The sequence below is a fragment of the Alternaria conjuncta genome (assembly GCF_024043145.1).
Source record: "Alternaria conjuncta strain BMP 0040 chromosome Unknown scaffold_6, whole genome shotgun sequence".
Taxonomy (NCBI): domain Eukaryota; kingdom Fungi; phylum Ascomycota; class Dothideomycetes; order Pleosporales; family Pleosporaceae; genus Alternaria; species Alternaria conjuncta.
The window spans coordinates 144,515-158,934 of record NW_026250095.1 but is presented as its reverse complement, the minus strand read 5'-3'; positions in this window follow the sequence as shown (position 1 = coordinate 158,934).

Below are 14,420 nucleotides of genomic sequence, written 5' to 3'. Positions count from 1 at the left end.
CACTTATAGACTTAGCGTATTAGCTTAAGTAGTTTATCTAGTTTAAATTCTATACTCTAAGTAGAGAAATTTAGGCTAATATTAACTCTAACACTAAAATAGCTACTTCTATTTAAATAAGCATTCTAACTACTCTAGAGCTAGTAGTAATTATATAGAACGCTTTAGTTAATAAGCTCTACGCTAATAAGTATAACCTATCTATTATAAAGTATAAAGTATAAGTAATAAAATAGTAGTTAAAGAGCGCTTATATTAGGTATCTTTAGAACTAAATTAATTAAACTATTAGTCTAAAGCTTCTAGCTTCTACTATACTCTTTATCTCTATAGAGAAAGAGGCTACATTATAAGTACTTATTAAATACCTTAAGTCTATACTTTCTTTAGAAAAGAACTATACTAAGAATTTTATATACTTATAGTATAGAGTATACTTCTAGAAAGCGTAATAAAAACGTATTAATACTAAGCGCTAGTAATAGAAATACTTCTATATTCTAGCCTAAGCTAAAGTATATAAACTTACTAAAGTTAATAATATACTTACTATCTAGAACTATTTAGAGGTAATTAGTGTTAGACTTACTTTAGAATAGAAGTACTTTATATAGTAAAACTTTATTAAAGCTCTTACTATTAGTAGAACTTAGATTACTCTTAAATAAGTATTAAAGATTTTTACTACGCTAATCTAAGAGTATACTACTTACTCTAATAGTAGAGATAGTGTATTTACTATTATAGAAGTACTATAATAAGCTCTTAATAATAATAACTTATTTTAAAAGCTTAAAAAGAATTACTTATATAGATAGTACTATAAGTAGTCTACTACTATATATAAGCGTTTAGAAATAGCGCTTATAGGTAAACCTCTTAAGCTTTCTAATAAAGCTAAGGCTAAGATTACTACTAAGCTTAGAGACTTAAAGTATAATAGTTTATAGAGAGCTCTTAATAAAAAGAAATAGACTACTTTATAGTAAGTATAGATTAAAAGCTTAAGCTCTATCTATCTAGAGTTAATTTAGATAATACTTATTAACTTTACTCTTATTATAAGTTAGCTAAGCATTAGTAGTATATACTCTACTATAGATTTTAACGTCTACCTACTTTCTATAAGCACTATCTTAGATAATAGAGTAGTAGTATATTTTATTAATAATATATCTCTACTTAAGCTAAAGACTTTTATAAGAGTATATAAATTCTATACTATAGAAGTAGAAAGCTTCTTCTTCTAGATACTTAGATATAGTATATAAAGAATTAGAAACGCTTTAACTAGAAAAAGAGAACTATATATAAAAAATCTTATTCTAATAAGTATAGCGCTTATAAAGAGTTTCTATATTAATATTATTTTAGAAGTAGCTCTTAATAAAGCTAGACTATAGTATCTAGAGTTAGACTTAATACTTTATATAGAAACGCTTACTAATAACTTTATACTAGTAAAGCTTAAAAAAGAGTATAAGCTTATATTTATTAAATATAATTCTTTAAAGTTTTACCTAACTATAATAAGTATAACTAATAACTAGCGCTTATAATAATTCTAAAGAAGCTTTTCTTAGTCTAATTTAGAGAAACTTTAGTACGTAAGAGTAGACTATCTAAGTCTAGAAGCGCTTTAAGCTCTTATTAAGAATATATATAATATATATATTAAGAGAATAAGCTAAAGTAAGTGTAAGTATTACGCTATTACTTATATAAAGTAGTGTATCTCTAGATAACTATAGAAGAAAGCTCTAAGATCTTATTAGAGAATCTTATAAAATCTTTTTAACTTTTCTATTAGCTATAATAGAGAGCTCTAGATTATACTACTTAAAGATAATTATAGTAGTAAGATCTATTAATATACTTTCTAAGCTAAAACACTTATAGAGATTATAAGAGTCTTTTATAACTTTATAAGCTTTCTTATAGCTTAGTATAAGCTTAATATCTACGTTATTATTTAAGATAATAATATTATAATACTATCTTAAAGAGATAAGTTACGCTTTAAGATATAGGCTAAAGAGTAAAGTATTATTATAGAGCGTACCTCTATTTATATCTATAAACTAAATAAAGAAGTAGAAAGAGTAGGTTAGAAGATAATTACTAAGTCTATTAAGATAAGAGTTAGTATAAATCTTTCTAAAAAGCTTTAGCTAGATATTATAAAAGTAGTAACCTAGCTATATAATATAAGCCTAGCGTATACTTATAATCTCTTAGCACTAAATACTATACTTAACGTATAGTATATAGAGTATAGTAAGAGAGTCTATACTATTATAGCTAATCTTTATCTAGATTAGAGTACTATCTACGTTTATAGCTATAGAGCTTACCTACTTAATAGAGAGTAAGTAGCTAGATAAGATAAGTATAACTTTAAAGTTATACTAAGAGACTATATTAGATACCTAGTAGAATATAAAGCGTCTAATATTTATAGAATATAAGTTCTAAAGCTTAATTAAATAATTATAATAAAGAACGTAAGCTTTAATAAAGAGCTTTTCTATAAGAGTAGTACTAAAGGTAGCTAGAAGTACTTAGTAGAAGAGCTTATATATATTATTAATCTTCTATATAAGAATAAGCTATATAATATAAAAGAAGTATATAAAGATATTTTTAACTAGCTCTACGCTATAGTAGATAAAATATAAGACTAGTATACTTCTAAAAACTTTATTTAGAAGCTAGAGAGTAGTATATTATAGCTTACTATTAAATAGGCTAGCTAGTCTAATTAATAAGTAGTATATAATATATCTTCTATATAGGTAAAAAGCTTAGCTAGCTAACTACTAGAAATCTATATAGACTTTTAAGAGTATACTAGCCTATTTACTCTAAAGTAAATACTAGAGCCTAAAGCGTACTAGACTATAAGGTCTAGTTAGAAGTATAATAGTAGCGTCTAGAAAGTGCACTAAACTAGAGAAGAGCACCTACTAGTACTAAGTAATAAATAGCTTTCTAATATAAAGAGCTTTTATTAGAATAAGGTATATAGTGCTTATTAAAATAAAGTACCTCTAAGTATACTATATTTCTATATACACTCTATATTTAGAACTTCTCTAAAATAAAATAAAATAGAACTACTACTTACTTCTAAACTAATACGCTAAAGATATAATTATAGAGAACTAATATAATTAAGCTCTAAAATTAAAGAGTAATATAAAGGCTTAGAAGTAGAAGAACTAGAAGTTTATACGCTGTATAATCTATAGAATAGTATATAAAATAATAACTTTCTAAATAGTCTTTTTTAATACTTATATAGAGTAGAAGAAGACTAGAAAAAGCTTATAATAGTCTACTTAATTATAGTAGCTATAATCTTAGATAATATACTTCTATAGAAGTATAAGCTATCTAAATATATATACTATAATTAACTACTACTACTCTTAAAGAAGTATAAAGATCTTAGTAACTATTTATATAGTAAGCTCTTCTATAAAGCTTATAAAAAAGAAATTAATATACTTTATAGAGTAGGTACTTAGAAGAAGATTAAGTACTTCTTAGTATAAGAGTGTCTACTTCTACTAAAGTAGATATTTATATATAAAGTTAATTAGAATAGCTACTTTATTAAGTATAAAGCTTATATAGTAGTAAGAAAAGATTTATAAGTAATTAATTCTATATACTCTATATATATAGTAATACTTACTTTACACTCTTTTAAAATAGTAATAGTAATAGTAGCTAAGTTTAACCTAAAGATTCTTTAGTTTAATATTATAGAAGTATTTCTTTATACGCACTAAAAGCACTAGCTAGTTATAGTATATAATATACTAGATAGCTTTAAGAAGCCTAGTAAGTATATAAAGCTTAAGCGTACTTTCTATAAACTAAAAAACTTTCTACTACTTTAGTATAAAGAGCTCTTACGTATAGTAAAGAAAGTAAGTTTTATTACTTCTAAAGAAGAGCCTTATCTCTTCTTTAATAAATAAAGAAAGATTTTTCTACTCTTCTACATTAATAATATACTACTTATATATTACTATACTACTTATTAAGAAGCTTTATAAGTTACTAATATAATAAAAGTAGTATATAATCTAGAAGAGAAAGGCCTAGTTAAATAGTTTCTAAAAGTAAAAGTATTACGTAATTACGCTACTTATACTATAACACTTATATATAATAAGTATTTAGATAAGCTTACTAAGAAGTTTAACTTAGAAAGTACTTCTTTAAGCTCTACTATACTACTTCTAAGCTAAGAGCTTATAAAGTTAATAGGTAAAGTAGATAAGAAAATAGTTAAAGACTACTAAGAGTATATTAGATTACTACTCTATATAGCTATTATACTATAGTCTAATATAGTATATACTACTTTAAAGCTTTTACACTTTTTTATAAATCTAAGTAAAAAGTATATAGAAGTAGTTAACTAAGTAATTATATACTTATATAAGACTTACTATTAGACTATCTACTATAGAGTATACTCTAGAGTAAAGCTTATAATTTATAGTAACACTTCTTTTATAGATAACCTAGAGACTAGACGCTTTTTATAAAGCTACTTTATTATACTTTTTAGAGGTACTATTATTTAGAAAGTAGTATAATAAGTAACTATAATAACTTTAACTATAAAAGTAGAGCTTTTTACTCTTAAGTATATTAGTAAAGAAGTAATAGCTCTTAAAAGGCTATTTTAGAAGCTTACGCTTACCTTAGAAGTAGTATAGATAATTTTCTATAATAACTAGTAGACTATATACTTAGTAGTTAGCGCTAATAAGTATATAATAATACACTTTAGATATATTAATATCTAAAATATATAGCTAAGGTAAGAGTATACTAAAGAGTCTTTTAGAATTAAGTATCTAGAGACTAAGAGTATACTAGCTAATAGGCTTACTAAAAACCTATTAGTTTAGTAATTTATCTACTTTAAGAAGTAGTTAAATATAAAAAATATTAAATTATTAGTAGTATTATAAAGCTTATAAAGTATAAAAGAGTTTTTAGCTACTCTTTTTAGAGAGTAGTAGAAAGTATATTTTAAGTATAGCCTCTCTTATAAACTTATAGAAAACTACTTATTAGAAAAGGCTTTTATTAAAGTATACGCTTTAAAGAGCGTAGTAAGATAAAAGAGTATATACCTAGAACTATAATTAGAGTAACGCTTTTTTAGTTATCTAAGCATAAAGTTAGAAAAGTACTACTAGTTATTAGTAGTATTCTTATAAGCTTAGAGATACTTAAACTCTAAGATAAAGAACTAAGAAAGTATAACTTTCTTTATAAACGTAAATATATAACTAAGTTTAGTAGTAATACTTTTATAAGTAACTATAATAGTATTATTAGTAATAGTCTTAGAAGATATACTTTTATTATTATTATTAAAGAGCGCTATACTATTATCTATAGTTTTATTATAGTTAACTTACTTAACTACTAAATAAAGTTTTATAAAGCTTATTAGCACTAAGAAGTTAGAGTACTAGAATAAAACTTACTAGAAGAGCGCTACTTAAAAGTAGAAGTATTATTAGTTTTATTATTAAGGTTAGATTAAAACTACTTAATACTAGAAGTATTCTTAGACTTATTAGCGTTACGCTCTATCTTTAAAATATTAAAGCTCTACTTTTTACTACGCCTCTAGATTATATAGCTATACTTAAGGTACTACTTAAAAGTAGTATTATAGTTATAGATAAGCTTATAAAAGTAAAAGTTCTTAATATTAAGTAGATAACTAGTCTTTAGGTTCTACTCTATAGTATAAAACTAATTAACTATACGCTTAGTAACTTTCTCTATACACTTAGGTCTAAAAAAAAGTTAGTAAAGCTTTTTAAGCTTAAAAAAGAGTATATATATATATTATTATATTTATAATTACTAATAGTACTAGTAAGGTAGCGCTTAGATTTCTTACTTTTATTAATACTTACATAGTTTTTGTAGAGAGAGTTAGTAGCCTTTCTAGTGCTTATAGACTAAAAGTATTAAAAGTATACTATCTTATAGAGCTTACTAGTAGTAATAAAAATAGGCTTTTTAGAGCTACGCTTACGTATAAACTTAGTTACTAAAGCTCTATTATTCTTGTTATTAGAATCTTTATTAAGCGTATACTTCTTACTATTATACTTTTTATTATTATACTTATTAGAAGAATTAGTAATATCTAAACTATTAGACTAGATAGAGAGCTTTAGATTAAAGAGAAAGCTCTCTATACTACTTATAATAATAAAAGAATACTTCTTCTTAGAAGTAGAGCTAGAGAAAAGTAAAGTGTTATAAACTATACTACTCTCTTAAGAAATAGAAAGCTTACCTAAGGCTTTAGTAGAAAGCTTAGAAGCGTTAGAAGAAATAGTAGTAGAATTCTTAGAAGTAGAGCTCTTAGAACTAGAAGAACTTAGAAATAGAATATTAGAATAAGTATTACTAGTAGCTAAAGAACTAGAAACTATAATAGTAACTTTAGTAGAATACTTATAGAAATTACTAGAAAGCTTTTAAGAGAGCGTAGTAACGTCTAAGTTAGAGTTAGTATACTCTTTCTAGGTAGTTTTACTAGCCTACTTATTATTATACTTTTCTATTATACTAATAGAATTAGTAGACTACTACGCTTAGTAGATTACTTTCTCTAGAACTATCTCTTAATAGAGCTTAATAGCCTTTAGAAGTAGAATTTTAAAGTATTCTTACTTAGTACACTACTTATTAATAAAGTACTTATTCTTAGACTTAATATACTTAGTTTTAGTAATTACCTTAGCTTTAGAATTCTTATTACTATACTCTAAGTTACGCTTAACCTACTTATTACACTTATAATATAGATACTACTTATTTTCTATAGCTTAACTAGTAGTATAACACTTATAAGTAATCTTATTATAACACTTTTACTCTACTTTATTCTTAGCTTTAAGATTATAAGCGTACTACTTATTAGTATACTTCTAAGTAGCGCACTTATTATAATATAAAATATTATTAGCCTACTCTTAAGTAACTATATTACTATACTTAGTAAATAGATTAGACTTCTTAGAAGTGTAAGTTAGAGTAGTAAATAGATTATAAGTAGAAGTAGAAGTACTTATAGAACTAGAGCTCTACTTTTTACTAGAAAAACTATACTTAGAAGAGCTTTTAGAAATACTATAAAGCTTATTTAAGTGCTTATAATTCTTTACTTTAGAAAGAGTAGCTAAGTACTTAGAAAAGTTAAAAGTATTAGAGCTTAATAGCTTAGCTTTTAACGCGCTTATATAACTAAAGCTTAAAGAAGTTACTTTAAAGACGCTTATAGAGCTAAAACTAGACTACTTATTCTTAGAAAAGTAGCTATTCTTATACTTATACTTATTTCTTTTTAATATAATACTAGAGAGCTTAGAGATAAATATAAAAAGGTATACTTAGTTTAATTAGTATAATAGAGTATACTACTAGAGTTAGTAAGCGTACTAATAAAAATTAGAGATACTTACTTTTATTTTAGATAAGAGGTAGAGAGCGTTTAGCTAATTAAATAATTTTAGTAATATTATAATTAGTGCGTATATACTAAGTAAGCTCTTAGCGCTACGTACGCTCTAATAAGTACGTAATTAGTGTTCTTAGCTATAATAAAAAAGCTTATTATAACTACGTAGCCTACTTTTATAAGCTACTTAAAAAGTATATTATAGAATATACTTTTAGATACTTCTTAAGAGCATAGCACGTAATTATACTAGTATAGATTAAGATAAGCTTTTAAAAGCTTTACTACTTAAAAGAGCTTTCTAAGTAAGCTTATAATATAATAATTTATCTTCTATTTATTTCTATACTTCTAGACGTAATAATTATATACTAGAATTTCTAAATACTTAGAAAAAGTAAATATAGTAAGTAACTACTTAAGTAAATTTACTATAACGCTTCTAAGAGCTTATAAAAATACTTTCTCTAGCTATTTAGTATAGAGAATATTACTTATAAATTTTACTATTATAAATAAGTTAAGAGGCTTAAGAAATTTATTAAGTACTTTAAAGAAAAGTTTATTAGAAGCTAATCTATCTTAAATATTCTTCTATATCTTTATATAATCTTTATAAAGCTTTTTATTCTTAATATACTTACTATATTAATCTACGCTAACGCTACGCTTATAACTTTTTATTACCTTAAGACTAAGTACTTTTATAGATAGATATACTTTATTATTAAGTTTAAATTTAATCTTAAAATTCTATTATAAAATATATCTATCTACTTAAGCTTATACTTAGTCTAATAACTATATATTCTAGTTATTAGTGTAATTATAGTTTTGTTTTATAGCTATACTTTACTAATATTAGCTTATAGCTAAGTAGTAAAGAGAATAATTATATAAGAGAAAAAGTTATAACTAGCTAGAGTAAAGGTAGAAACTTTTAAAAGCTAGAAAGTAGTGCTTAATTTTCTTTAAGTTCTTTAACTAAAATTAGAAAGTAAATTTATATATAGATAGCGTAGCTATCTAGATAAGACTAGAACTTATACGTAATTAAAAAAAAGATTATTTATACTATTTACTACTCTAATCTTTTTATCTACTTAGCTTATAAAGCTTAAAATTTACTATAACTAGCTAGAATTAAATAAGTCTAAGGTCTTATATGTTATTAATTACTAGATATAATAATACTATACTTTTATATAGTTCTAGACTACTTTCTTAGCTAGATTTATTTCTACTAGGTATTATAGCTATATATTACTAAAGTCTAAGTAATAATAAAAGTAAAAATATAGTTAAAGTTACTATAGATAAGTAACTACTAAGCCTACTTTTTATAACTCTACTAGTAATAGCGCTAATCTTCTTAAACTCTTACTTAATAAATTATAATAGTAGTAATTATAATTAAATATATTTTTATACTTTTAGATACCTTTAATATATATAATTAGAGCGCTTATACTAGACTAGGTATATTTATTCTTATTATAGCGCTCTCTATTTTATAGTACTATAATAATCTAGAAAGAATCTAGAAAACTATAAGCTAACTACTTCTTCTATACTTAATATAACTTATATATAAAAAGATTCTTTATAAAAGAAAAGTATTATATCTCTATAAACTTTATAGCGCTCTCTATTATAGTTTACTTAGTAAGTTTACTTTAGTAAAAAGCGTACTATTAATTATAGATCTAGTTATTCTAAGTTTATATTATATTAGAAAACGTTACTAAAGACGCTACTACTAATACTGCGCTTATTAAACTACTATCTAAGTATTAGTTTAGAATACTAGAGATATTCTCTAAAATATATATATACTAACTACTATAGTAGTAACTTAGTATATAAAGATTACTATATAGAAGATTCTAAAAATACGTCTATTTATCTATACTAGAAGTAATAGTTCTTAGAATACTTATATTAACTACGCTACTAGAATATAAGCTAAAAATACTTATATAGAGATAGTATCTATAAAATCTTAGTTAAAGATACTTAATAAAAGCTATTATAAGACTTAAAGTATAAGCTAAACTATAGTTAAATAGAATTAGTATAGACTAGTGTAGTAGAGTATAACTATACTATTATCTTATAACTTAAATATAAGCTTAAAAAGCTTTATAATCTAATAATATTAGTGTATATAATAAGCTTATAAATAGATTATACTTACTAGTATATAATTAACTTATACTATATCTCTTTTTTAATATTTCTAAATAGACTTTTCTAGTTCTAAATAATTAGAATTAATAAAGTTAGTTTCTAGTTAACGCTATTTTATAGCTTCTTTTATAGCTTTAGTGTTATATAATAAACTAAGTAGTACTAGAGAAGATAATACTAACTCTTTTATAAAGCGCTTATTTCTAGATTAATCTATAATATATAAAAATAAGAATTAACTAGTTAATACCTTAATAGTAAAGATATAGATAAGCTACCTACGTAATAATTTATTATTATTTTTAGTACTTTAACTTTAGTAAAAGTTAGACTTTACTATCTAATTAACTAGAGCTAGAAGCTATTCTTTTTTAGTTATTAGATATTAAATAGTATATAAAGTCTATAGGCTAAGAACTACTAAGCTAGTTAGTTTATAGTAAGCCTTTTAGTTATAGTATACTAATTTATCTATAGTTTTCTTATAATACTTTATTATAGAGATACTAATATTATAACTAATTAGCGCTTTAGAATATAAGAAAAGCTAGTAGATAATCTTATAAATTAGGCTATAAATAGTAGTTAACTTTCTACTACTACTATACTTATTAATAAAAAGATATAGGTATATATTATATTTATTAAGTAACTTTTTTATAAGTAGTTAGAGACTATAAGTAATATTATTAGTTATTATAGAAGTTATAAAGATATAGTAAAAGAAAGCTCTTAGTAGATTATACTTCTTTTTATTTTAGAAGTAATAATACTAACTTCTAGATATAGTAATTATAGTACTAGAAATCTTAATATTAGTTTAGATAGTATCTATATTTACTATTTTTATAGTAGTAATTTAAAGCTAAGTTATAATACTTTAATTAGCGTATTATATCTCTAACTTACGTATTTTAGTAGTAGAAGAAGTTTATAATATATAAGATAGCTTAGAGAGTAAAGTAGATAGTAAAGTAAGTAGTTATTTAAGAAGTAGCTCTACTAGCTAATCTTATTAGTTTTGCTTAAGATTTTTAAGTACGTATAATATAGATATCTCTCTAGAAATAACTAAAAACTTAGAATAACTATAAAAGGCTAGATAATTTTATAAGTCTTATAGTTATAGAACTAAACCTTTTTCTTAAATAGTTACTAGAGCTAGATATAGTAAGCTTAGAGTTTCTAGTTTTTAAAGAGGCTTAGTACTATTATATTATTTTATAAAAGTAGTAATTTAATACTAAAGATTATTATTTTATATTATATACTAGTATAGTGTATTACTAATATAGTTTATTATAGTCTATACTTCTAGGTCTTACCTTATTAGATTATATAAAAGATATACGTAATATATCTAAAGTAAACTATTAAGTTTTACCTCTTTAATACGTATATACTTAGTAGAGATATTATTAATTAAAAGTAGGTAATAAATAATTAGTATAATAATATATATAATTTAGCTATAAGCTAGTAAAAGTGTATATCTAATAAATAGTACTTATTTAGTAATATTTAGCTACTTTACTAATATCTAGATTATATACTTCTAGCGTATAAGAAAATACTATACTAAAGATATAATAACTTAGAAAAGAGCACTTATAGTATTAACCTAGAATTCTAAATTCTCTAGCTAGCTAGAGTTAATAAAGCGTAGTATATATAGTATAACTATAAGTAATTTAAAAACTTTAAATATAGAATAGACTAATACGTAGAGTAAGATATAATAAAGAATAAAGTAAAATAGAGCTTAGAGAGAGCTAAAAATTATATAAAACTTATTTTATAAAATAATTACTTTATTAAGTATACTAGTATAGAAATATAAGTATAACGTAGTTAAGTAATATAGTATATAATTATAATATAAGTATATTTTCTAAACACTTTATTTTATAGTAAGTAGTAGTATATATATTCTTTTAAAAGTTCTAGAAATTAAAACTAAGCTATAAAGTTTAATAGTTTTAAACCTTATGTAAAAGTATAAAGGTAAAGAGCTAGAATTTAACTTAGTAACTATAGAGAAAGAGGTATAATAGAGTATTCTACGCGTTCTATATATTCTTAGAAGAATATCTAAAGATTATATATATATTTTATTACTCTTTAGAAGCTCTATATAGAAGTAGAAGGTAAAGAAGCTATAACTATAAAGAAATAGTAATAAACGTCTAAAAACATATTTAAAGCTATTTTTAAAACAAAGCTATAGAGTAGAAAGGTAGTAAAGTATAGTAGTTTATAGCCTTTAATTCTACGTAGAATAACTCTAAATCTATTACGTAATAGCTATTCTAAGATAGTAGAAGAGTCTTATATATATAATTATACTAGACTCTTTAGCTATAGTTATAGAAAAGTAAAAATATCTTTTCTCTTTCTTTTTTCTCTTATCTTTTTTATTTTCTATATTCTCTATATCTTCTACATTATTTATACCTTCTATATCTTCTATATCTTTTTCTTTTCTATCTATTAATATAGTAACTATATTATTTATAAAAGCTTTTATTATTTCTAAGACGCGTATAAGCTATTCTAAAACTACTATAACTAAAACTACTATAGTTATTACTAAGTATAAGCTTAGTAAATTTAAGCTTATAGACTATATTATTAAGAACTAGTAGTTTAAAAAGATAATAGATTAGATATACTACTATACTAGGCTAGCTTCTAGATTTAATATAGATTATGCGTTAGTACGCTATATATCTAATAAGTTCTTAGATATTAACGTTTACTATCTAGGCTCTATTTTTATTATACTAATAGGTAATTCTATAGTACTTAAAGCTTATACTAAAGTATAGTATATATACTAGTAAGACCTTATTACTACTAGTAGAAGTTCTAGATAGACTAATTATTAGAAGAACTTTATATACTATAAAGTACTTATCTATTAGCGCTAGAATTAGATACTATATATTTTAACTATAGTAGAGAAGCTTTTTAAAATAGAAGTAGAGATATCTCTTACTTCTACTACTATAGTGCTATCTACCTCTATATTCTAAGTAGCTTATATATAAGCTAGTAATTAATAATAATAATAATAATAACTATAAACCTATAATTAGACTAATAATATAAGTAAGATAGATAATTTAGATAATAGAGTAATACTAATAGCTTATTAATAAGCTTATAGTAAAATGCGTAACTAGCCTAGTAGAGAATTATAGGCGCCTTTAAGGCTATTCTAATATATTAGAGCTAACGTATTAGACTACTAGAGAAGTATAGTACTTTTGTTATACTATAGATATATTACTACTACTAATTCTAGAATTTTCTTAAGCTTTTAAGCAATTATAACTATAATAGAAGTAGTAGTAGTACTTACTTTTAAGAAGAACTACGTAAAATATAGTAGTACTACTACTAGATATTATCTATATATTATTAGTAGTAATAAATAAGTTAATATAGATTATAAGTCTTTATTATAAATATATAAGAAAGAGAAGTATAGATAGATAGTAAAAGACGTTTAAGTTTAGGCTTTATTTTAATAGCTTAAAGGTCTATTTATTTTTTATTTATAATATAGTATAATATTATAAGATATAACGTAGTAGGCTCTATCTCTAAGACCTAGAGGGGATTTTATAAAATAATATTAGTAAGAAGATACTATATATAGTAGTATATATACTAACTAAAATATACTAAGATATTTTACTTACTACTTAAATAGAATATATATAAAAGAACTAAACTATTAAAGCTACGTACTAAAATTACTTAAGTATTAGTAGCTAGATAATATATTACTAGTTAGTATACTAAACTTAATAAGTAAAAGTTAGAATCTAAACTAAAGATAATAGTTAAATATTTATACTATGTATTAAAGAGTATATAAAGCTAACTAAACGTATATAGTAATAGTCTTAGATAAGATATAAATATCTATATAAGTAGTTAAGAATATCTAATAATTAGAATATCTAGAGTATCTTAAAATTAAGCTATAGTACGCCTCTTAGTAATATATAGAGTATCTCTATACTTCTAAAACTATAAATACTATAGAAGTACTACTACTAGTTATTTATAAGTTTAATAACTTAATAGAATATATATAATAATTTATAAATAGAGCTAGCTAAATATATAGCTAGAACTTTTCTATTCTATTTTAGTAGCGCTAATATCTAATTAGTTCTAGCTACTAAATAATTTTCTAGTCTAGTAATATTATAAGAATACTTTATACTAATAGAATATTCTTTATAGTTAAATTTAAAATAGTGTAAATCTAAATAATACTAAAAAAAAGCTACTATAAAAAAAGCTATAGAAAGCTATAGTAAGTACTTTAAAATTATACTTAAACTTTTAAAAGCGTATTATAAATCTTATTACTTTATTTAAGCTTTTAGTAGCTATTAGTAAGTATTTTACTAAATATAGTGTTATAGTAGTACTATATCTAAATTATTATAGTAAAAAGTATAAGGTTCTATAACTTCTAAGTAAGTAGATAAGTAATATATTTATATCTTAGTACTAATAGATAGCTTAGAGAATAGCCTAGTAAGATTAATATAGTATTCTACTTCTCTTTAGATACTTATTTTAGTTTAATCTTATTTAGATTATTTATTTATAGAGTAATAAGCGCGTAAGTAATACTATAGAAAAAAAACTAAGAACTATACTTTAAAATATAGTATTAGAAGAGTAT